This window comes from Staurois parvus, unplaced genomic scaffold (genome assembly GCF_062004578.1).
Source record: "Staurois parvus isolate SC_StPar_1 unplaced genomic scaffold, SC_StPar_1.0 ptg000207l, whole genome shotgun sequence".
NCBI classification, from domain to species: domain Eukaryota; kingdom Metazoa; phylum Chordata; class Amphibia; order Anura; family Ranidae; genus Staurois; species Staurois parvus.
In genome coordinates this window covers 3192296-3219479 of record NW_028318003.1, presented here as the reverse complement: position 1 = coordinate 3219479, position 27184 = coordinate 3192296, and positions in this window count along the sequence as shown.

Sequence of the window (27184 nt, the reverse complement as noted above, 5' to 3'; positions counted from 1 at the left end):
GAATCTCAGGTTTCCTAAGCCTGGACTTACAGCTGTTTGGAGCAGTAGTAAAGGGACAGGAAAATTAGTTTAAAGGGTAACTCCACTTTTGTGGGGAAAAAATAGCAAATAAAAAATAATATAGTGCACACAATTATGACTCAAATCATATTGTAATTGAATGTTATTAAAAATAACCTTTCCTTTTCAATCTGCAGTGCTGTAATTTTCTGTAAAATGCAATGCAATATGGCTACCTGGAGGTGTTAACAGTGTGTACAGAACACCCCCAGAAAATGTAATTTCCTCCTTGTGTGAATAAAGCGGAGTTCCACTCACCTGTCAAAAAATAAAAGTCAGCAGCTACAAAAACTGTAGCTGCTGACTTTTAAAAAACAGCCACTTACCTGTCCCTTGGTGTGTCCCCCACAGCCCATTTCACTGGCTTTCCTGGTTTCCAGGAGGCCGGCATCTTCAGTGTGGGCACCCGGCTGTGATAGCTTGCGGCTTCACAGCTGGGTACCCACTGAGCATGCACGAGTAGCGCTGTGCTTCATGAATGGTCCTGTAGACTTCTGGGACCTGTCACATGTCCCAAAATACTACAATGAGGGAGGGAGGACACCTTCCATTTCCGATCACCAAGGCGATTGGACCGGAAATGGGAGCTGGTACCTGTCAAATTCAGGTACCCGCTCCCCCGCCCCTTAAAGGTGCCAATCCTTAATGGGGAGCGGGGGAGCAGTCCTTAAAGCGAAACTTCCCCTTTTGGGTGGAGCTCCGCTTTAACTCACTGATTTTCCCAGATGTCTGCACTGAGATACAAGTCAGATTTTTGTCATCCCCTGGAACAAAAATTTTATTTTTGGTAAAATACTCCCTATGGGAAATCACGTCTAAAGAGATGCAGACCCTTTCCTCGTTAATGCCCTTCAGTTGCAGAAGCTGATTGATAATTAATCAACCACTCCCATACAGATTCACTCTGCACATGGACACAGACAATCAAACATCTACTTTTTCAAAATAACAAAAGGAAGGAATCTGCAATAAAGTTTGTTAAATTCCTTGCAACGTACATGGATCACCCAGAGGGGAAATTTTTTTTTTCAACAAAAGTGTAGTTACTCTTTAAGCTTCAGGGGAGAAGATACATGACCATAAAGGAGAAAAGTAAATGGTCACTTTAAGCCTGGGTTCACACTGATGCGGTGCGGAATTCACAGCGTTTTCTGTGCGAATTCCGCATCACATCACAATCACACCCCGTTCATGTGAACTGCTGCGGGTGTGTATGTTAAGTTAACAACACCCCTAAATTGGTCCGCAAAACGAGGTGCGATGTGCAGAATTAGATTTCATGGGTATGAATACCCATGCGATCCAATTCTAGTGTGGACCAAAAAAAGGGTCCTGCCACTTTTTGGTGCAGATGCAGTGCAAATTGAGCCATACAAAATGTATGGCTCTAATCGAACCGCACGCAGTTCGCATGTGATTTGCACAGGAATGCGAATCACATGCAATATACCGCACTGCATATGTGTGAACCCAGTATGTTAAAGTGAACCTGAAATGGGGAAGTGGGGCACTATTTTTGTTAGCAGAATACAAAAGCTTTATGACTATCATCTAACAAACATTTCCTTAGTAATCTGCATGTCTTATCTGGAAGGGAAAAAAAAACTTCACTGATTATTTATTCAGGTGCAGAAAAGTTCTTCTAAAAGGCATTTTTCCATATGCAGTAGTTGAAGCGTGCCAATAACTCGAGCTCATAAAACAAAGAAAAGATACTGTCCCAGACACAACTGTGCATGTATGTTCTTCCCACACAGCTGTAAATTCCCTAGATGTGACATTTGTTTTCTCTATTTTATTAAGATCAACAGAACTAGTAAGGGGGGAGGGCAACAAGAAAATTGTTGAGTGCTGCATATTTTTAATTCGAAAGAAACCTTTGTCAAACAAGCTGTGAAAATATTACAGTAGTAAAATACATGATAAACTGTGGAGGGAAGGAAAAGAGAAGGTTGAGGAACACAGATCATCATAATTACAAACACATGTCCATGTATTTAGTGAAAGTGTAAAGTTCAGAGTTCTGTAATGCCCCTCCCAGGCATAATACAATGAGAACAGCCATATTATCTAGGGAACAGTGTTACATTAACCGCTTTCCTGCCGCCCTATAGCAGAAATACTGCTACAGGGTGGCAGGGCTGGGCAAAATCATGTATATATACATGTGATTTTGCATTTCTAGGTGCGCCGCCATTGGCAGCCTCAGCTGTCAATCACAGGGTCCCAGCCGGTGATTTCCCACCGCCACCCAGCGGTCGCTGAGTATCACTGACTGGGGAGAGACCTGTACGTAAACAATACAGATCTCTCCCCTGTCAGCTCCTGCACACTGCTTTGTATTGCTCTGTATAGCAGAGCAAAACAAAGCAATGTTCTGACACAGTGAATGACACACACAGCACACAGTAAAACAGCACACAGTTAACCCTTTGATTGCCCCAGATGTTAACCCCTTCCTGCCCAGTGCCATTAGTACAGTGTTAGTGCTTTCTATTAGCACTGATTACTGTATTAGTGTCACTGGGGATGTCAGTGACTGTCTCCCCCCCATTGTCAGAATGCCCGCCGCAGTCCCGCAATAAGTCACTGATCGCCACCATTACTAATATATATTAAAAAAAAATTCCAGTATATATTCTGCTATTTGTAGACGCTATAACTTTCATGTAAAACAAATAATTTACATGTATTGGGATTTTTTTTTTAGCAAAGACATGTAGCAGAATACATTTTGGTCTAAATTTATGACGAAATTTGATTTTTTTCCATTTTTTATTGGACACGTTTAATAGCAAAAAGTCAAAAATATTTTTTCTCAAAATTGTCGGTCTTTTTTTGTTTATAGCGCAAAAAAATTAAAAACCGCACAGGCGATCAAATACCACCAAAAGAAAGCTCCATTTGTGGGGAAAAAAGACATAAATTTAATTTGGGTGCAACTTTGCATGACCGCGCAATTGTCAGCTAAAGTAACGTATCACAAAAAATGGCCTGGTCAGGAAGGGGGGTAAATCCTCAGGAGGGCAAGTGGTTAAAAGAGGTTTGTGGGCAAACAGTTGTAAATTTTTCTCCAGTTCAAATTTATCAAGACTCTCATTGGGGCAAAATCCTCTGGAGGGCAAGTGGTTAAAGAGACAGTCCACCCAAAACATGTTTCCTAATTATGGATTATAGACTATAGCTGGCTAAACCACCAACTGGCCTCTTAATATTTCTTGGGAAATGCAGTTTCTGACTCCTTGCCTTTCTGTCCCATGCAAACAGACACAAAGATTCATAATTCTTTCCTGGAACCTTCTTCATTCTGTAGCCATTTCCCAGGATGTAAGTAATAAAATGCATTATAAAACATAGGGCTGTGGATCTAGTGATGGGCAGGTTGGTGTCCCTTAGGGGTAGTAGTGGACCTACATATCTCCTGTGTTTGCTTTTTGCTGTGTGCATTTTTTTTGTGAGTTATGACCTGTAGAGTGTAACTTCTACAATCAGGGGCGGACTGACCATTTGGAAACTCGGGTAATGCCCGAGGGCCCGGGATCAGTAGGGGGCCCCATGAGATGCCCCTGGTACCTTTTTCATAGGCTTTTTTGAGTTTGGGCAAGGACACAGGCCCCATGATCCCCTATTGCCTGGGGGCCCCATGAGTTGTCAGTCCACCCCTGTGTCAAACTAATCATAAGTTCCAGAAAATACAAACTTTATCTGAACCCCATTAAAAACTAATTCTGGGCATTTTTAAGGCTAATAGGCAAGATATTGTCAAACAAAGGGCATAAGGAGCTGAGCACTGCTATGGGAAACATGTACGAAGAAAAAAAATATTTTAATAAATACCATTCATGAGACAGCCCTCCATTTTGTACAATTTTGAGAGTCACATGACAAAAACACCAATTCTTCAAATTAGATATTTGGAAGATGCCTTTAACCACTTAAGCTCCGGAATGTTTTACCCTCTTCATGACCAGGGCAGTTTTCATTATTCGGCACTGCGCTACTTTAACTGGCAGTTGTGCAATCATGCAACACTTTACCAAATGAAATGTATATAATTTGTTTTACACAAATATAGCTTTCTTTTGATGGGATTTGATCACCACTGGGTTTTTTATTATATAAACGAAAAAATACAGACAATTTTGAAAAATAAATTTTTACTTTATGCAAAAAAAACATATCCAATAAAAATATTTTTAAAAAATCTAATTTCTTCATAAATTTAGGCCAAAATGTATCCTGCTACATGTCTTTGGTAAAAAAAAATCCCAATAAGTGTAGATTGATTAGTTTGTGAGCCAGTTATAGTGTCTACAAAGGACGGTATATATACTGGAATTTTTTTTTTTATATTAGTAATGGTGATGATCAGAGACTTATAATGGGACTGTGATAGTGCGGCAGGCAATATGATACTAACTGACACTGGGTGGGAACTGACTAACTGACACTAACATCATCAGTGACACTAATACAGTGATCAATGACAATACTATGCACTATTCACTGTACTAATGACATTGGCTGGGAAGGGGTTAACATCTAGGAGCAATCAAAGGGTTAACTGTGTGCCTAACAATGTGTAATGTGTACTGCTTTTTTTAAGAGATGTGATTGCTTTTTAGCAGGGAAAAAAAACAGCCACATCACTGTTCAGTGTACAGAGTCTTGTGTTGTTAGTAAACACAGGGCTCTGTACTGTGATTTGCTAAGAGGATCAGCAGGTCCCAGCCATAAATCATTGGCTGGAACATGCTGACCAAGGCCACACTCCCTCTACCCGGAAATTCTGAATTGCATACATGTAAGTGATCCAATGCAGAGCGGCCACCTGTCCACAATATACTGTATATACAGTGGGCGGTCTGAAACTGGTTAAACTATATGCAGTGTTAGGGAATAGTAAGATTTTCCCTGAGAGCTTCAGCAAGACTGTATTCTGGCATCACACAAATTGTATCTGTAATAAATTTATTTACATTATTCCTTGGCTTACATACAGCAGTGGTACCCACATCTGATTCATTTCCACTATAGTTTGTATTAGGCCACTTTGTTGTGAAGCCTTATTTTTTATCTAGCAGTAAAAGGCCAGAATTGAGATTTGGAAATAGCAAACACAACAGATCCTAAGCCGGAAGGTTCACTGTGACGGAGGGTAGGCAGGACAGAACACACAGAGTAGATGGCAAACGCACAAAGCTTTATTGAGATAAACAGATGACAGTCATTCAATAAAGGAACTGGTAGGGAGGGGGAATCTGCCAGTAAAGGGTAGCGAAGAGGGGCCAAAACACTTATAGTCCAACACGGAGAGCCAAGGGAGAGTCTTTGTAGCAATTGTAATCTGACAAAAGGGGGGATGGGGGTCAGTTCAGCAACAGTTCAGGTAACACAGTAGGAAAGCATGTACTCATGGATCTAACCGGGCGCCTGGTCTCCCAGGGGTAGAAGCAGAACACAGGTACCTGCGGAGTCCGGATCATGCGGATGGTCTCTGACACTGGCCGGCGATCTTTGGCAATCTCTCCACTATGCTGGGGTCTCTGGCAATCCCTCCCCTGGATTGGGGTCTCTGGTGCTGGCAGGTAATCTCTGGCAATCTCTCCCCTATGCTGGGGGTCTCTGGCAATCCCTCCCCTGTATTGGGGGTCTCTGGTGCTGGCAGGTAATCTCTGGCAATCTCCCCTTATGCTGTGGGGTCTCTGGCAATGGCAGGCAGTCTCTGGCAATCTTCCCCTACGCTGTGGGGTCTCTGGCAATGGCAGGCAGTCTCTGTCCGGCTTGGGTGTGGGTCCCTGTGAGGCTGGGAGGCTTGCAGAGTCTAGCTATGAAGGTCCCGCTGCAGCTGGGCTCCTTCAGTGGCTGCACAGTGGAAAGATGACCGGAACGCCCGGCATCAGCTTCTTAAACTGATGCGGGATGCTTCCTGGTCGTCTAGCCAACCGGAGCCGGGCCGGCGCTGGTGTGCCTTGTTGCCCGGCAATGAGGAACACCCCCTGGACAGGGGCCGCGCCTCTCGTGAGCACGGTCTTTGTCCAGAGACATCCACAAGCGTGGGAGCCTTACGTGCCCGCGCTGCAGATGTCAGGGCTGAGGTGGCGTCAGCTAGACGCCGGAGACCGGGCCATCCCTAAGGGAGGTTCGCACCCCTCCGCGGAGAGGTGTGAACCTCGCCACCTTCTCCTCTCCGGCCAGGGCCGGAGAGGGAGAAGATAGGACAGGGGTGGTGGAAGTCACACCTCTCATCCCACGGCAGCAGGATGAGAGGTGGAGGGGGGGACACTAGACCCCAGGGATGAATCAGGCTAGTGACAGGGACATTCTGAGGGGCAGGATGACACCCCCCTGTCCCCCCCGGGGACATAGGAGGGGCCGGTGTTAGCATTTATGAAAGGCAATTTGGGAGGTGTGCGGCAAGCTGGCAGCAAGCTGGCCGGGAGGGAGGGGGGCCACAGTAATTGAATTAGGCCATTTGGCCAAGTGACACAGTGGACATACAGAGCAAGACGCTGAGGGACATGTGATACAGGGGATTAATAAGAGGATTAATAATTGGCAGGGCCTCTATACCGTGACAATCATACTTAGAAAAAAATGAAAGCCCTCAACTTCATAACAATTGCCAAATAGCAAAAAATGTTTCATAGCATAGCTTGTCTTCTTTTAGTGGAGTAAAGCGCTGCGCAAACTGTTGGCGCTATATAAATCCTGTATAATAATAATAATACCACACTTTATTGACTACAAAGTTTAATAAAAAGTCAACAAAGAATGCACAAAAACACTTCAATACCACAATCCAACATTTTACATTGCTATGGAGAAATAATAATTACAGTGCCATATATCAGAGGCAACAGTCAGACATATAGCACAGTGGCTGCAGAGTGTTTAACCACTATGATTGATTGGACAGCAATGTAAGAGAAAGAGATGAGTCATTTATCAAGAAATACAAAATAGAATGTATTATTTTAGAGCCAGAAATATTGTATAAACTGGCTGCACATAACGTAAGCATTATTACTTCACTGCCATGTAGGAGGAAGAGACGAGGCAGTTTTTAATGTGAAAAATTATGACAATGTATTGTTTCAGAGAAAAGAGCAAGAAATATTGCACAGACATGCTGCACAGTATGTAAGCAGTTTTCCAGTGGACAAAATGGAAAAGAGGGAGAAGAGGCAGTTTTTATTATGAAATAAAACTGACACTGTATTATGTCTGAGACAAGAGCAGCATTTCAGCAGCTACAGAAAGACAATTCAAAAATGACAATTCAAAAATTGACTAAACCACATCCTCACTATTTAAATAGAATTTATAGACGACAGACATCAAACATAGTATTTTTACAATTTCTTGTTAAGCTTCAATGCCTAAACTACTGTCATTTAGCTTTGGTGTTAAAACAAACAAAAAAAAGTTTATATATTTCTGAATACATCAAAATTAATATGCTACAGACAGCATATGTAGTATTATTACAATTTTGTATTGTAGGCCTCTTTGTCTAAACCACATCCCCAAATAGCTTTGTAAGACCAAACAATTTTTATATTTCTAATTCAACTATTAATTAAGTCTATATTTATGATTCAAATAGAATTATTATGCTACAAACATACATAATATCCCTGCCATTTATTTTAGACCTTAATGCCTACACCACATCACCATTTAGTTTTGGAGACACAATATAAGTTTAAAGTTATATTTTACAGTATGAAGTAATATGCCTCACACAGCATGCAAAGTATTTAAAAAAATCTCTTGCAGACATCATTGGCTAAAACACATCCTCATCTAGATAAGGACACTAAGAGAAATGTGAAGTTCATATTTTTCTCATTAAAATGGAAGTAATATGCTACATAAGAAACAGGCCTAATTTTAAGAAATTTCTGGGCGGTTTCATTTGATACATTTTTTCACATTGCTTTTGAGGACAAAAAAATACAAATAAGTGTTTATTTTTCACTGTTGAATCAAAAGAATAGTGCACTGCATAGACAGTATTTCAACAATCTCTTGCAGGCTGTCTTTTAAAAATAACAGACAGCAGTGCAGTTTTTCATGCAAAAAATATTTCAGTAACTCCATAGACAGTATTTACACGTATATTTGGTAGGTTGCATGTGCAACAGGAAGGAATTACCTTAAGTTACCTTTTAATAAAAAAATAAACTTCAGAATGTATTTATTTCACAGAAAGAAACAGCAAAATATTGTACAGACTTACATTATTGTGGATTCACACATGTGTGGTGCAAATTGAAGCTCCATATTCACAGCTAATTGACAAAGTAGTTGTTCAGCGGTTCAGGTCAGGTTTAGGTCAGGTTCAGGACAGGTTTAGATCAGGATCAGGTCAGGAATTTATCCTGTTCACAACTGATGATATGCGCAATTCAGAAACGTTCCCATAGAAGTTAATGAGCCTGAATTTGCACCTGAACCGGACTGCACTGCTCAGAAAACGGACAGGACTCTTTCAATTTGCACTGAAACTGCACTCTGGTTGCACCATATATATGCGAACAGGCACAATGGAAACCAATATTATTTCACACATCATGGGAATTGGATGTGGTTCAAAACACATCCATTTTGCATATATGTGACTCGTGTACAAATTCATTTATGTAGTGCCCTATCAGGAATGGACTCACCACAGGTGGTGCTGGGGCTCACCTGCCTTGTGGGCTGCAGTACCAGTGCTGGCCAGCGGGTGCTCTCAGCAGCCAGAATCTCACTCCTGCAGTCAAGCCATCACCTGAGGCTGATTGCAGGAGGTGTATTAAAGCAGGACCAGGCCTGCAATCAGTGCCTTGGTGTTTGTTCCCATGAGCCCCTGTTTGCTTCCTGCCTGATATTCCTGCCTGATCTTGACTCTGCTAGAACTCTGCCTGCACCGACCCCGGCTATTCCTGACCACTCTCCTGCCTGCTCCTTTGTACCTTGTCTGCCCGATAGTTACCGACTTGGCCTGCCTGACTACGCTTGTGTTCCCGCATATATTGTGATCTGTTGGAGGTTTGGTTTTTGCACTGTGTGTTTGGATGTACTGTATAGTCTTTAATAAATTATATTGTTTTACACCATACTTGAAGCCTGTGTTTCCCTGTGTCAGTCCACACATCTCTGGTCATACCCGGATCCCTGACATGCCCTCTTCCTTCTAGGTAGGCTGCTAGGTAAATTTCCTTTTTTGTTCCATTGTAGCGATTGGAGCAGTGATTGATTGATTGTGTTGGTCTGTTCAAGGTTTCCTGAGCTGAGAGTTTGATCACTCCCACTTGCCTCTGAAAAAAGTTTTCAGAGCATATGGCTAGAGGATTAAAATGATCAGTTGAATATTTATCATGCCCCAGCCAATTCCTGGAAGAAGAAGCCAGAAGGTGGCTGGGGGGGGGTTGATAAATGTTTAGTAAGCCTTGCCAGAGTGTTTCTTTTCTCTCTAGAGAGGGTTCCAGTTTCCTGAGGGAGCTATTGTCCCCTGGAGATAACCAGAGAGACAAGAAATTGCATTCTGAGACTCTACAGGAGCTGGGCTGAGGGCCTGGAGAAGAATGCTATGCTTGTATAATTCAATTTGTCATGTCTTTTTTAAGATTGTATAAATAAAACTGAGTGTTATGTCTTAATGGTTGATTTATAGTTATTAATTTACAAATTTGTGCCTTCAAAGTCCCACCAAGTAGAGGAACTTTCCCCCTTCTTTTCCATATTTCCAGGGATGTTGGCACCTCTTGTACTGTATCCCCCCCCCTCCTCTCTTTATTTGCTGGAGGGCAATGTCCAGAAGTCCTGGTCTGGAGAAGGATAATTTTTTTCTCCCTCACTGAGGATCTACCTGTGGATTCTGGGTGGCAGACAGCTCCTGGGATACTGTGAACAAAGACCTTGCTGGGGACTATTAGTTGTGCAACTCTCAGAAGGAAACTAAGTGGACTGCTGTTGTACGGTCCTAGATATACTGGCCATTCCCTGCTACTTCCAGGAAAGTTGCTATTGGAGGATTAAAGAGAAGTTTGTCCTCCTATTGTTGATACTTATAAGTTTAGAGTATCCTGTGACCCTAAAACCCTCTCCTGTTGAAGTTCTACAAATAGAAATACTAAAATATACCTAAACTGAGCATGAATTGTAGGTGTGCGTGGGACTTAGCTTGTGTGATTGGCAGCCTCTGTACTAGTGTGGGAGACCTCTGGGGGTAAATGCTACATTAAAAAATACTTGGCTCTATTCTGAACTTGTAAGACACTAGACCAGCAATGGGCAAACTACGGCCCGGCGGACCTTTTAATCCGGCCCGCGGAGCTAGGTTCCCGCTAGGCTCCTCTCATAGTCCGCCCTGAAGACCGGTGTAGCATGAAAATCTGTCTCCTATGAGGATCTGTCCCCCTCGACGTATCTGCGCATGTGCCGGAGATTGCCGATCAGCTGCTAATGCCTGAAACTGGCACATGCGCAGGTACGTCGAGGGGGACAGATCCTCATAGGAGACGGAATTTCATGCTACACCGGAAACGGGAACACGGCGAGAGGAGCGCGCGGACAAAGGTAAGTGAATTGACACAGGGGGGACTTGGGGACTTAATATGGGGGATGAATTAATATGGGGAATGAATTACTATAGGGGGGATGAATTACTATATGGGGGATGAATTACTATAGGGGGGATGAATTACTATGGGGGATTAATTACTATATGGGGGATGAATTACTATAGGGGGGATGAATTACTATGGGGGATGAATTACTATATGGGGGATGAATTACTATGGGGGATGAATTACTATATGGGGGATGAATTACTATAGGGGATGAATTACTATATGGGGGATGAATTACTATGGGGGATGAATTACTATATGGGGGATGAATTACTATATGGGGGATGAATTACTATGGGGGATGAATTACTATATGGGGGATGAATTACTATATGGGGGATGAATTACTATGGTACTATGGGGGATGAATTACTATGGGGGATGAATTACTATGGGGGATGAATTACTATATGGGGGATGAATTACTATGGGGGATGAATTACTATGGGGGATGAATTACTATATGGGGGATGAATTACTATGGGGGATGAATTACTATATGGGGGGTGAATTACTATGGGGGATGAATTACTATATGGGGGATGAATTACTATGAGGGATGAATTACTATATAGGGGATGAATTACTATGGGGGATGAATTACTATATGGGGGATGAATTACTATATGGGGGATTAATTACTATGCTTACTATGGGGGAATATTACTATACTTACTATGGATGACACATACACATCATTCATCTACTCTTGGTCCGGCCCCCGGGTCCAATATATGAACCCATTGCGGCCCTCAAGTCAAAAAGTTTGCCCACCCCTGCACTAGACGGTACATGCCTCGGTTTAATGGGAAGTACATTATTTCAGAGAGAAAATAGCCACAAATATCGCTGCTCTGGAGAGATCCAGAATTAAGCTTGGAGTGCATGCTAGCTGGATTTGCATGAGACACAGGAGGTAGACACAGGAATCAATTTCTGCCTTATACCTAAGGGATCTAATGTGTACTAGGAGGAGAATATGCTGATCAGTGGCTGCTGCTGATTGGCTGCAACCACTGATCGATAGAAAATTTTCCAACATGTAGGGCTACCCCTGTAGGGGCCGCTAGATGATGCTTTTCCCTGGTTGTTGCCCTGACCTTTGCAAGCTTCTCAACCCTTCTGACACTCAAGGTTCAGAAATGTTTAAACACAGAATTAAGGCTCATCATTTTAGTGATGGAGTATAATAAAAGCAAGAGACACACTTCTTTAGCAGCCACTGTAATATTGAACGCTGGTAGCAAGGGCTCCAATTAACAATTGAATAGTCAACAACAATCTCAAAGGGTACATAAAATTAGTGGTACACTACCATGTGGTTAAATAATACTATGGTAGCAATGTCAATGTATATCTGTCTAGACAGGCTAGATGCAATTAAAAGTAACCGTCAAAGTGCAACATGAAAGGGAGGAGACTTAAACTCATCAGCTCCCTCTGGACCACTGATGCACTGAGTTAGATGTCACTGAAATACTCTTTTGGTTTACTAATGACACGCAAGGGTAGAATGCTTCCTAAGTGGATGAACAGTGGTTCATGATCTGTATAGGGGACAGTTCCAGTTTCCATTGTCTTCTGCTAGCAATGTTGGGGTCCATAGATGATGTTGCATATTTATAGGGCAGTGATATTAATCAGGTGAACAACTGGAGTTCTAGGGCTTCCTATATATCTGAAGTATAAAGATGTCTGCATGCAGTGTCTCTAAAGAGTTTTATGGCAGAAAGAAGTTGGGCATCTACCAACTCACCAATCCTGATATGAATGCAGCTTCTGCGGAAACAGAATGTGCAGTGCAGGCTTTGCATCTCAGCTGAGAGGTGAAGGATGGTGATCCAGCAGGCTGTCAGTGCGGCAAAAGTAGAGATGAACTGTGAGAATTTCTGAGTGTAGATGAATAGCTGCGGCACCCAGTCTAGTGATCTGCAAAACAGCTAGACAGCTCCACTTTCTGAAACGTCACTGTAGCCAGCTAGGACGCAAATGTCCGCTGTGATTGTGCACAGGATGGCAGCCTCTAACCTTCCTGTCTGAAGTCCAGAGCAGAAATCTGACAAACGCAGTCAAATATACAGGCTCTCCTACATATCTCTTGGCTAGGCCAGCCTTCTGGGAAGTGTAAACACAGTCAGGAATAGTGCGAGGTGGCAGCAGGACTACAGGTCCAAAGATCATCTGCTGTACTCAGGAAGCTAAGCTCTCCCACTCTGTAGGCAGGAAGTGATGCAATCACCTGAATACTGGGCACTAGAGGAAGAATGCCTAGTCCATGGTTCCATTTTGTCAGTGTCCCTTAGTTTACATTATAACAGCCAGCCAGCAAAAGAAGTCAATTAAACAGTAATCAACTTCTGTCAAGTGGGGGAACTCACACACTGATCAAAACAGGTACCGGCCTGTTGTGGTGACAATGTTGTATTTTCATGCATAGTGGTCACTACAGTGGACAGCTATATAAAAGCTGTTTTATTTTATATGCATTAGTTCTGATTGTATAGTTGCATATCCCCCATTACAGTGGACACTAGTGTATCACCTCATACTCTGTCAACCACTGGAAAGCCAGTGCAACAAACATTTCTCAAAACCAAGATGGCTGATGAAAACCAAGAAGGGCTGAGCAGCTTAGGAATATCTTGCCAACACTTGTATAGGAGGAGACCCTTGGAGGTAAAAGAAATATGGTAACATCAAGTAACACCTAAAGAAACATATTGTACTTCAATTTGTACGAAAATTACAAGTATTCATCTGTCCATTAAATTGAACATCATGGATCACTGGTTATATTTCAGCTACAATTATACTATTACTGGGACTTCGTTTTTATTAAAAATAATACAGCTGCAGTAACTTTTTTGACTGTAAATCAATGTATTCATGCTATATTCATGCTAGATTGTAACTTGCAGTTTTTGTTACAAAAACATCATTTTGTGCAGATAAGTTCATAAGGCTTCATGCACACTGGACGTTGTGCTAGCTCTTGTAGACGCCTTTCCTCCTGGCAGCAGAATTTTGGCTTAAAGAAAATGTGACTCTTGTAAATACGTGTAATGCATTTAGGCGCATTAAGTGTTTGGGCGTTAATTCATTTAATTGATCAAAATAATAATTTATTCTTGCCATTGAAATGAATTGACTCCTAGCATTACCACACATTCATACACATTTACATGCGTCTGTTTTTTTCTGCTAAAACACAGCTGCTCCTGAATTCTCTGCCAGTGTTTTTTTTTCTGCCTCTAAACTCCTCGAAATGCTTATGTGTGTATGAAAACATAGGCTAACGGAGCCTAGGAGCAACGTTAAAAAAGTCTAATGTGCATGAGGACTAAAAGTTCATGTATTTTATGTTTTGTAGAGCTCAAGTGCAGAGCATGATAAAAAGGCCTATAGGATAAAGGAGCAAATACCATATAAATAGTTTTTCAGTTAAAACCTCAAACACATGCAGTCTACATGTGAAGAACTTGAAAAATGAATGCTCAAAAAAATTAAGATTTTTTTTTTTTTTAATGCCCATAGAGTAATAAAAACACTGAGGAAAAAAATTCGGACTGTGACTTTCATAATTCATGCTTGAAAGGGTTATAGAGAATCTGGGACAGAAGGGGAACAACAGGCACCATAGTCTGCATATGTCATAAGCAAATATTGCTGCCTCAAGTAAATATATAATACAATACAGTATATACACAGAAACACGATTTTCAAAACTCTAACACAATGACAAGACATATAACACTAGGCTGATCTTTTTCACATGTATATCTAAAAAGTGGTAAAGGGTAAAGGACACCTTTAGGGTTGAACTCCAATCAACCAGCAAAACACACAGCTGAAAATATATATAGATACTGTGCTACTTGCCAAATGATTTCTAATTCTGCAGATTTTTTTCATTTATATACCTCTGACAGACAACATAGTAAAGAAAATGACACGGCTTTATCTATCAGCATTACGGAATATAGTGGTGTAACGTCTACCCTCCTGTGCCCACTGCAGACTGCTTATTGGACAAAGAGGGAGCAGCAACACACTGACAAGTATGTTTGAAAGAAAAAAGGCGTGCTGTTGTGCTTAGGAGAAAAATTAATATATATGTAAAATAATTAACTATATATAAGATACCTATGTAGCAGCAGTCCTAAATGTGAATTTCTAAACACAAAATCTTATATACTTCAAAAAGGTACTTTCTGAAGATGATCTATTGGTCGAAACGCATTGAGGGCTTATGATGCAACTTCCGCTTCTGGTATTTGGAACGCACGCTGGAACGCGGCGACCATCTTAATTCCTATACATAATACACAAAGCTGAATACACCTAATGCCAGGAAAGGCACTTTTTTTGTGAGAGGCATTTCTATTGTTTGACCCCATATTAAAGTTTTATACAGTTTTACACTATGGGATGTCTGGTTTTCATTTATGCTGAAAATATGAAATACTGCCTGTGGAGGAGAGGAGTTGCCTAACATTGATGCAGATCTAGTGGAAAGTTATTGGTTACCACCAGCAACCACGGTTATAAGGGCACAGGAATATCGGGCATCAGGACCAGATTGCAAACTGGGATAGTCCCAAAAAGCAAGTGTGACTTACCTAGAGATAGGTGGTCATGAAATGACGGTGAGTTTACATCTATGTGGGGCACCAGTGTGAACACAGTGAAGCACTTGTCATTTCAGTATGGAGTATCACTGTTAAAGATATAGCACCGTTGCACCAATTATTCACGTTGGAACTGAATATTAATATTTTATTTGTATTTTGCTCAGGGTTATCACTTTAAAGATTTATTTTGTCAATTTGTGACCTTAGTGCCGGACCATTTTTGAAATATATAACACATTGACAAGCCCTCGGCTCTAATTACTCTGCTCTCTATCCTGGGAGCATATATCATGTCAGCATATGTGCATGTAGAAGGACCTGATCGACTTGTAGGATTGCCTTTTCTTCTCTTACTTTGAGTGCTGCACAAGGAAGGATAGGAGGCTGATATCAAGGCAAATTCAGGTACATCTGCTAGTTGTATATAAACATATAATAATTTTAAAATGAAAAGCACTCTATGAATGGGAGACGGGCAGATGAGTGAAAGGTCCACATCCACTATTTATGGAGCACCTTTCATTGTGGGAACTAATAGTATTGCTTCTATGAATGGGGGGTGGAAAGGGTGAGCATAGTCCCCATTTTTGACAAGTGCCTGTGGCAGGTGAAGCCTCTCATATTAACCCCCTACAGCACCGGAAGATCACAGCTGAGAGATCCAGAGGCTAGAGGACAGAGGACGTAAGATTTCAAGGAACAGAGCTGCCTCCAGCAAACAGGACACTTGTCATTTGTATAAAAAAAGTCCAGACACTTTCACCCCCTTCCTGTCCAGGCCAATTTGAATGACAATTGCGCGGTCATGCAACACTGTATCCATATTAATTTTTTAGCATTTTTTTGAGACAGATAAAACTTTATTTTGGTGGTATTTATTCACCACTGGGATTTTTATTTTTTTGCTATATAAATGCAAAAGTCCAAACATTTTGAAAAAAAAAGTGTTTTTCTTTTAAAATTTGCAAAAAAATAATCTTTCTTTATAAATCTTAGCCAAAATGTATTCAGCTATCTTTTTAGTGAAAAAAAATAACCCAAATTAGTTTATAACCAAAAATTATAATTTTTCAAAAAACATTTTTTACATTTTTATTTTATCTTTTTATATTATTATTTATTATTATTATTATACAGGATTTATATAGCGCTAACAGTTTGCTCAGCACTTTACAATATTACGGGAGACAATACAGCAACAATACAGTTCAATACAAGAGGGATTTGAGGGCCCTGCTCCTTGGAGCTTACAATCTGGGAGGGAGGGGATAGTGGTACAAAAGGTAGTAAATTATTTGTTTGTTTTTTATTTTAACATACCGTCACCCTAGTTTTTTTTTAGTTTTTTTTTTTTAGTTTTTTCACCCCTAAAGGCTGTAAAACCAATCATTTCTTCTTCTCTCTGGCTGCATTCTTGCAGCCACTGAGAAATACTGTGAGAGCTGTGATTGATCACAGCTTGTCACATGGTACAAGGCTGTTGTGAATAGCCTTGTATCATTTGACCTCTCATCATTCATAGATTTCACAAGTAGTAAGCAATAATGTCAGGAAGTGACATCTTGTTTACTACTGTTCATGTGATCACTGATTGGCCAATCAGTGACATGATCGGGACCTCACACAGAGGTCCCGCACAGCGATCCTGACCTGATTGCGATGCCGCACGCTTCCAGGGAGCGCACACAGGTATAGAATGCCGGGGCCGTTTATAAACAGCCACCCGCTTCGTCACTGCTCCCGTCCGGCCGTTTATGTACATGGGCCGGACAGGAAGTGGTTAAAGAATATGTAAAGCGAACATTTCATATTCCCGACATGTGTCTGCTGTACCATGTACTTTTATGAAAAAGTGTCCTGTTCAATTTGCTTCCTTTGTGTGAAATCCCTGGTGATCCTGCCAAGACCTCTGCTTTCCTTTTAAAAACTGACCACAGTAGGCATGAGAGCATAGCGTGGTCAGTTTTCTGGTTGTGTCGGGAACTCAGCCTGCTTTCCTCCAATGATCAGACTTGTGCTGTCATTCCCCCTTCCCAAACAGCCATTCACTGAGAAGATCAGTGTAATTCTGTTTCTCCTCCCCCACCTTTCTAAGCCCCTTATGCAGCTGAGAACACAGGGTATGTGATCACTAAAAGTGGACAATAATAATAATTTATAATGTTTTGTATATTTATACACAAATGTGTTACCTTTCATTTCTATTTTAAACTGAATGGGTTGTTTTACAACGTGAGGGTTCACATATACTTTAACTTCAGCTTTCAGCTCCACTTTAAGGTCCTAACAATTAACTCATCTTTATTGCTCCCTTTGGATCTGTTAAATATACCATTGAAAATACTTTGTTAAATCTGTTTGAAAAGTGCAAAAAATAACTGGTGACCTGCTACAAATCCAATGAGCTCTTAACCTCTCTGGGCTCTGTACCTGCTGCAGTGACCTCAAGCAGTGTTATTGGCCCTATCCAGTTTTCACACACGGACTACAGAACAGGGGACAGGGAGGTGTTGTGTAGTCTGAACTAAGAGTTGTTTCTAACAATGCTGCTCTTCAATACAGTAGACTCAGTACAACAAACAAGAGAGCACTGTCACCCTAAGGCAGAAAGCGTGTAACTGGCTGGATCACAATGTGACAATAAAGGGAGAAAAATGCCTCGAAAAAAAAAAAGATTGCAGCCACCTAACCTGAGGACAGGTAGTCTGCAGTATATTACATTTCATTCTTAAATTTAGATCCACTTTGTTTCTAGTCGGCCAGTGGTAATTCCCTGGCTACAGCTGGAAGCTATTATCTTGTAATGACCTTCTCCTCCTCCGATTTGTTTGCTGAGCACAACAAAAACAAGTTTGGATGTTACAACGTGGCAGAAAATTGCTCATAGAGTTCTGTGTAATGCTTTATTGTGAAAACTTTACTGTCATAATTCAGAATCAACCCGTTCATGTCCAAAAACAAACTGATGAGTCTGCTTTATGCCAGTCCTCTGTCTGAATTGAATCTGCTTCATGTTCCTCTACGTCCTACAGAACTGTTTATATACGGCTAAAATAAAACAGTTTAAAAAGTTATCTCAAGGAATCTTTCTGTCATCCCAGAAAATGATCATAACTCCAGTGTTACACTCCAGTGTTACATTTTGGACATAATATTAGTCCTGCTGGCTGGGCAGAACATGTGAAAGGACTGGTTTGTTCCTATGATCTATTCCCTTTCACAATAAACAGAGGCAGCTAATAGTGATGGGAGAGGTGTGGGGAACTGGGCTTCTCATACCAAACGAATAGTGTTCTTCTGTTGAAAACGTTTTGATGTTCACGTAAATACATGTGGGGATGTGGGCCTACTTTAAAGCTGAATTCTGGACACAAAACATTCATTGAAATATATTCCTAGTTAGCAACATAACATCTAAATGCACTTTATGTGCACCAAATGCTTTTGCAAACCAAGATATTATCATATAAAAATAGTGATGACAGCATCACTGTGCTGTACGCAGACTTTGCCAAGAGCAGAGCTGTGGGAGGGGCCAAGCAAGCTCCACCCACTACAGGCCTATAGAAAACTACAGGAGGGGACATGTGCCTAGGCAGGGGTGTCCCTAGGGTTGGTGTCACCCGGTGCAGTAACACTTGGTGAAAGGACTGGTTTGTTCCTATGATCTACTCCCTTTCACAATAAACAGAGGCAGCTAATAGTGATGGGAGAACTGGGCTTCTCATACCAAACGAATAGTGTTCTTCTGTTGAAAACGTTTTGATGTTCACGTAAATACATGTGGGGCTGTGGGCCTACTTTAAAGCTGAATTCTGGACACAAAACATTCATTTAAATATATTCCTAGTTAGCAATATAACATCTAAATCCACTTTATGTGCACCAAATGCTTTTGCAAACCAGGATATTATCATATAATAATAGTGATGACATCATCACTGTGCTGTAAGCAGACTTTGCCAAGAGCAGAGCTGTGGGAGGGGCCAAGCAAGCTCCACCCACTACAGGCCTATAGAAAACTACAGGAGGGGGTATGTGCCTAGGCAGAGGCGTCCCTAGGGTTGGTGTCACCCAGTGCAGTAACACTTGGTGACACCCCCTCCGATGATCTGCGCAGAATGGATCAGATCTGTGGATTGAGCATAATGGATTGGATTCTGATCCATTATACTCAATCCACAGATCCGATCCATCCTGCGGTGATCGTCGGCTTTCTTTACAACTTACCTTTTCGTGGAGCGGCTCCAGTGTCACCCCGTATAGGTTGCATGCCGACAATCCCCGCAGGATGGGTCGGATCAGCGGATTGAGCATAATGGATCGGAGTCCGATCCATTATGCTCCCCAATCTGCAGATCTGATCCATAGAGCGGGTCCGGTGTCACCTCGTGCGGTCGGTGTCATCCGGCACGGCCGCAGTCCAGCTGCAATTGACAAAACTTGTACTGAAGGAATGGACAGCACAGTGGCTAAATGGTTGGCAGTACTGGGATCGTTGGTTCGAATCCCAACCACAGCATCACCTGCCTGGAGTTTGCATGTTCTCCCTGTGCCTGCATGGGTTTCCTCCAGGTACTCCGGTTTCCTCCCACACTCCAAAGACATGCTGGTAGGTTAATTGGATCCTGTCTAAATTGTCCCTAGTATGTGTATGTATGAATGTGAGTTAGGGACCTTAGATTGTACGCCCCTTGAGGGTTAAGGACTGATGTGAATATACAATATATATGTAAAGCGCTGCGTAAATTGATGGCGCTATATAAGTACCTGTAATAAATAAATAAATAATGGCTCAAAGATACAAACAACCCAGCGCGAAGACACCCAGCTGGGAACACTCACAATTCTGTGCAGACTTGGAGATTGGAGCAGGTTCTGATGCACTGACAGCATCTGTCCCTGAGGGCAGATGGCGGTCTGGCCAGTCTGAACCCAATTTGGAGGATTCTATTGCAGGATGGCATGTCCCTAGCCTGTCCCTACTCATCCTAGATTGTAAGCTCTAATGAGCAGGGCCCTCTGTTTCCTCTTGTACCAAATTGTATTGTAACTGTAATGTCTACCTTCAGTTTGTAAAGAGCTGTGAAAACTGTTGGCGCTATATAAATCCTGTACAATAATAATCCAAAACCTTTCCCTACCACTATTCTGACAACTTTTCTTACGCTATTCACTTGCCAGAAAGTGCCCACCATCTGGGGGTAGGCACTTAAAAAGGCTCTGCTGACCCAAGATGGCTTCCAGGGTCACCTGGATGAAGCATAGCCAACAAGAAATGCTGCCTAGGAGACCAAGGAAACCATAGAGAAACCAGGCTACTCCTGACTATTCCTCCAGCTGCAATACTGCTCTGGCCGATTACCACCTACAATGGAGAACAGAGACTGTACATGTTTACACTTTCCCTGTCTTTGGCAGATGCTGTCCTCAGCATCACAATACAGTAAAAACAACATAAACACTGCAAAGGCATGTTCAAGGCAAAATAGCAAAAACAACTTCAAACAACATAGTCTGAGTATGTTGCAGGAAGCCTTCTGGTTGTGACTCTGAAGCCGCAGGTGGTAGGGCGTCATTTGCAATCTCCATACCCTACTCACTCAGGCCCAAGACTGTATCTCCAGACACATCAGAATAGTATGTTTTACTGGAAAGAGTTGCCAGATCTTCAGTAGCCCCGTGTGAAAGTTTCTGAGTTGGTGGAGGCCAGGAGCTCAAGCAAGAGAGAAGGCAGGAATCATTCGTGGAGGCCTCTTGCATAGGTGGAGGATCCACAGGGTAGAATGCCTCCTGGTCACCAGCAGGCTTGTTCAAGCAGTCCCCACTCAGTATGCAGGGCCTCGGAATGTTACGGTGAAGATGCCTCTTCACAGGGTTGGGCCCCTCTGAGACCACGTCATATACCAGTGTTGGTGGGAAGGGCTACCCTTCCACCCAATACCAGGTACACTTGGGCTTAGCCAAATGGTCCCAAGGGTGTGATGAAGGCAGTCTTTCCTCGATTTTGGTTCCTAAAAGGGACTTGCCAAGTGCCAAGTGCCCCTCAATTCCTGTGCCATAGCCAAAACAAAATGAGAAAATCCATCCAAACTGAAAAAATACGTTGTCCCCGGAGTCGCCAGTACTGAGCGCCAGGGTGCCCCCCTTGGCAGATTTCCCCTTCTAATGACAGTCCAAAATGTAGGATTTTCTTTCACTTCTTGGTGGTAATGGTAAACATGACATATAGAGAGGGTTAATCTTCCTAACAGACAGCAATAAAAACCTGACATGTGTTCTGAGTTTTGCATTTAGTTGTACTTTAACACATGTACATTGCCGCACTGCAATGGACCTCAAAGTGTGAATGGGCGATGCGTCACTGATCTGAATCAGAGAAAGGTTATACTAGAATGATTGTTAAAGGGCTGTGAGTTAAAGTACGTCTGCTGCAGGGCTCTCTGTGCTGCTAATGGACTTCAGCTGAATAGGCTAACACACCCTGGCCTCCATCCACCAGGGGGAGCTGACAATCAGAAGGAGCTCATGAGACAGCAGCAGTGAATTGTGGGAGAGGAAGATTGGGAAATAAATTTTGCAATGGCAGTTAATGGCCAATTGGACTACAATTCCCAATGCAAGAGAGAGAGAAGCTGTACTTTCACAGGCTGAATACTGAGGGGTTTCCTGTTTGTTGTGAGGAGAACAAGGTGTGCTCATCACTACTCCTGTGTGCACATTACTCTGCCACAAGCCTGTAGCCATGTGCTGAGAACCAAGGTCATTTCAAGCAGCAGATCCAGAGGTGAACTGACATCTGAACAGCGGGACCCCTGTTGCTGTATAGCTTGGACTGCTGAGAGGACACTGCTGCCCTTAACCTGTTGCAGTTAGCAGAGACTGAGCACATGGAGACTAGCCATCTAACTAGCAATAATATTTACTGCAGTCAGGCTTTACTGTAATTGTACATATGTGCACTACTGTAAAGACTGGGTGTCACGTACCTGATTGGAGACTGAAATGACAAAGTCGGCCTCACTTGTGTCACTAGCCCTGACCCCACTGGAATTGGAACAGAGGGTGTCTAGGGACCATGGGGACAAGAGCGCCAGCAGATGTTGTTTGCAGCTCTTGCAGTTGGAGACTTTGGAAGACTGATGAACCTCCGATTCAGGATCAGTAATGATATGCAGAGCTGGTATGGTAGGTCACCAGGTGTGCACCAGAGTAAGACAGGAAGCTAGGATGGGAGACAGGAGCAATGTCATAGGAATAGCCAGGGTCATCAATGGGTGGACAGCGAGGTACCAAATCATAAGCAAGCCAAAGTCAGGAGCAGAGCCGAGGTCAGGAACAAGTATCAAGCAGGAGAGTAATCAAGAGTCAGGTCAGGAACAAGCCAGGTCAGCAACAAGGGAATCACACAGGAATGAGCAGGAAATGGGGAACAGCTGAAAAGCAGTCAGCACTTAGCATAGGCCAAGGCACCCTTTAAATAGTCCGTCTGGCGCCAATCTTTGCCGTTCGCGAACGCGCATTTCTGTGCACATGCGCACGACCGATCACTCTTCTCCAGACATTTCTATGTGCATGCACATTTCTATTCGCCAATCATCTCACCGGGATTCCCTTAATGGGCCCCAACGCTAGCCTGCTGAATAACTGGTGCTAATGACTGCGCACAAAAAGCTGCTTCAAAAGAACTTTGCCTGCTGTCCATTGGTAAGAGGGTACCTCTGTAGGGAGTGTTAAATTTCATCGCTGCCATTCATACAGAGTGCACTTTACAGTGGATATAGCCTACTGTTTACAGAGGAGTTATTTCAGCACTGATTTTCATTGCTGTTACTGTTTTCTAATTGCATTACTTATTCCTGATTTTGTGGATTACCAGGTTTACTCTAATTTAACTGCACAGGACTCCATTCTATGTTGCAATAACCTAGTGAACATGTTGTCTAGTAAACTGTGATTGTCCTAATCCTTTTCTTACTCATCCATATGCATACTGCTATTTACTGCAACCTGTGACAGTATATTGGGTTCATTTACCACTAACCAGTGTCATGTTTGCTTTTTGATACTGAACCATAGTTGTATGCAGAGTATCTATATTTGTCAGGGATGTTGAATTGTATCGCCTGACGCCCTGGACATGTAGTTCCGGGCACCGGGCAGGTAGTTTTTGGTTTAACCTTTAGCCCTGCTGCAGGCAAGCAGAAGGGCTCGCTTGTCAGGTGGAAGCATTCGGGCGGCAGCGTTGCTGCTGATTGCTTCCACACAGTGCCAGCCTCTCCCCCCATGTGAACCTCCATGATGTATCCTGGGCTACACTTGCCCATCTGTGGGCCCGGTACCGGCTCACTGCCATCAGCTAGAGGGGGGGGGAGCTTCCACGTCCAATCCCCTCCCCTTCTTGTCCTGACCCAGAAGTGACATAACGTTCCCTCCCCTCCCTCACCTCTAGCTGATGGCAGTGAGCTTTTCCCCGTTGACAGATTCCCGACCATGGAGACTGGGAAAGAATGTAATGCAGTGTGATGTGCATTACATTCAGTGGAGTACAGGGGAGACATCCAGGGTCTTTTAGACCTTGGATGTCTCAATAAAGAGAACCTGTTACCAAAAATCATCACATAGCGGACTTTGTAAGAAATACATTTTTTTTTATTGTAAAAAATGAAAGTTACACCCAAGCACATAACATCCCCCCCCCAAAAAAAAAAAATTGAGACCCACCCCCATATATACACACGTAAAAACCTAAAAGCACATGCTGGGGTACCTACGCATGAAAACGTTGTTTGTGATATACATGTTACATATCACCGTGCATGCTGGGATGAGAGAAATAATTCTAGCATGAGACCTCCTCCATAACACTTTACTGATGAACTATGAGGAGCTTTAAAAGTGTCGCCTATAGAAAATATAGGGTACTGAAGTATTTAGGGTTTGGCATGTTGGATATCTGTTTACTCGGTGCAACCTCTTTGTTTACATTTTACAAAAAAATAGGGTAATTTATTGCTTTTTTTGTGCCCTAAAATTAACATTTACTGACATTTTGCGGTAATATCACGCGACATAAAAAATTGGAACTACCACTATTTTATTCTCTAGGGTTTCTGATTTCAGAAAATATATAATGTTTGGGGGTTTTATGCAATCTTCAGGCCTAAAATGATTTTTTAAATGTGCAAAAAATGCAAAAACGGCAGCGAAAGGGATAAAGGATAAGCCCGACACTTCCCTTCCCTGACGAGCAGCCAATCAGTGCTCAGTACACTGCACAGTCTCTCCCCTCCCTGCTAGTCCCCGGGTGCGGTGCTGGAGACAGGCAGGGAGGAGAGGAGGAGATAAACAGTGCAATGTTAAAAATATTAACACGTTTAAGTCGCCATAAAGCACCTTTTGTTTTTAAAAGCTCCCGACATTCTTAAAATCACCTTGGATTTAAATACGGTTTTGGTTAAAATGTATTTTTTTTTATCTGGACAAGTAGATTGTCATGCAGGACAAGTAGATTGGGACACCAATTTAGTCCCTGGACAAGTAGTTTTTTTTTAAATTTCCACACCCGTCTATGCTCCCAGTAGCAGTACAGTATCCAGTTGGTTAAGTTGGTGTGTCAGTTGGGCTGAGATTGTTCTCAGAGTCAAGGCAGAACAACAGAGAACCCAATCTACCAAGAAGCTCTTGCGGGGGTAGCGGTACACTGGAAATATATTCTCCCACTTGCTGTTGAATCTACAGCACAAGAAGTGAAGGGAAATCTCTCTAATGAGACACAGATAACCAAAAAAAAGTTTTTTAACCCTTCCCTATTGCCCTAAAGTGTTGTAGCTTTAGATATACATTAAGTATTATTAGTCTTGATGGAATAAAGCCTTTACTACCGATACTAAACTGATAGTCACACACTGGAAAGTGCCTAAAGCAGTAAAAATCAGACCCATATGGTGAAAAGGCATGACTTCTGCAAGAACATTGCTTACAAGGAAGCAAAGCCACTTCTTGGAAACCACTGTACTATTCTAGTTCATGGGGAGTGAACTGAAGTGAAAGTTTAATCCACTTTCTGAAAAAAAGAGGAACTTATTACTTTTACTGAGCATAGTCAAGAAACAAGGAAGCAAAGCCACTTCTTGGAAACCACTGTACTAGTTTAGTTCATGGGGAGTGAACTGAAGTGAAAGTTTAATCCACTTTCTGAAAAAAAGAGGAATTTTTTATAACATGGTAGCATGATGTGGCCCGTCATCCATAGACTGCCAAGAAACTATAATGCTTTGGGATAATTGTCCAGCCTGGCTTTTCTAAGGACGGAAAGTTCACTGAAGATCTCACTCTCTGATTGACAGGTAATTAGCTGGTGCACCCTAGACCACATATCCCAGAACGAAAAGGAGTATCCTGATCAGCCAAGGGGATGATCTGAGGATCAATGTATAGTCAGATGTTCCCATATGCACTTTTCAGTTAGACTATTGCTTTGAATGATGATTGGTGGACTGTTACATTTTAAAATGTCAAAGTTTTGCTTGGCTAGTGCCAAGTGCACATACACCAGGATGACCCACCCATTGCATCTTGGGTATATGATGACCATTACTCTATGAGAAACATGTAAGTGGTCTCTGTCTATCTGCTATAATTTTCCTTATGGATTACTGCCAAAAAAAGTTCAACTTTGACGTAGTATTGTGTGGCCACTACATACGGCCATAATGCCAGTCAGTTGTAACAATCCATTCACATTGAGATCTAAAGTAGTATTAAACCCCCATGGCTTATTTTGTCTTAAAGTGGTTCTAAAGGTGGGGACGTCTTGCACATTTGGTGGTCGTGCCCGTGATTGATAGGCTTCTGGTCTAGGGTTTTTGGTTTGCTGCAAACGCTATTTCATATTACGGTCTGTAGGGATGCAAGGGTAGCCCTCCTGCATTGCCCAATTTTGGGTCTGTCTAGGTCTCAGCAGAAATTGGCATCCTACCTATTTATTGCGGCCAAACGTACTATAGCTCAAGCTTGGAGAACCCATTCGGTTGTCTTCCAGGGAAGTGAAGACCAGGATGAATGCTATGTTGATCAATGAACAGATGTCTAGCATTCTTCATGATTCTCATCCAAGATTCCTTAAGGTTTGGGAACCTTGGATACGTTATTCCCTGCCATCCCTGCCTCCTACCAGTTATGGCCTCTTATAGTCGCTGCCTGTGCTAGCCGTGGATCCGTGATTCTTCTAGTTTTACTTTCCTCCATGTTTTCTTTCTGATTCTTGTTTTTTTTTTTTTCCTTCCTTGTAACCCTTTTTTTTTTCTTTCCTCTTCTTTCTCCGATAATATGATGGATTACTGCTGCTATTATTTGGTTCGGCTTTTTGCCATCCCTCCTTGATGTCATTGGACATTCCGTTATTTGGCTAATACAAGTCAGCAGGATGTATCTGTTTATGTTTTATTGTTTTGCTCTGCCCCTGCATGGGTGTATCTTGAGCTTGTTGTATTCTTAAAACAAAACTTTCTTAATAAAAATATTGAAAGAGAAAGTGGTTCTAAAGGCAGAAGGTTTTTTTTATTTTAAAGCAATTCTAAAGGTTCAATTTTTTTGTGGGTAAAATAACAAACATGTTATACTTACTTGCTGTATGCAGTGGTTTTGCACAGTGCAGCCCAGAGCCTCCTCTTCTCGGGTCCCCTGCCAGCGCTCCTCCTTGCTGTTGGGTGCCCCCATACCAAGCAGCTTGCTATGGGGTCACCCGAGCAGCCTTTTTTCAAGCCGCTGCTCCATGTGTCCATTCACACACGGAGCCATGACTTGGCCCCACCCCCTCTCTCTCCTCATTGGCTGACTGGCTGTGGTTGACAGCAGCGGGAGCCAATG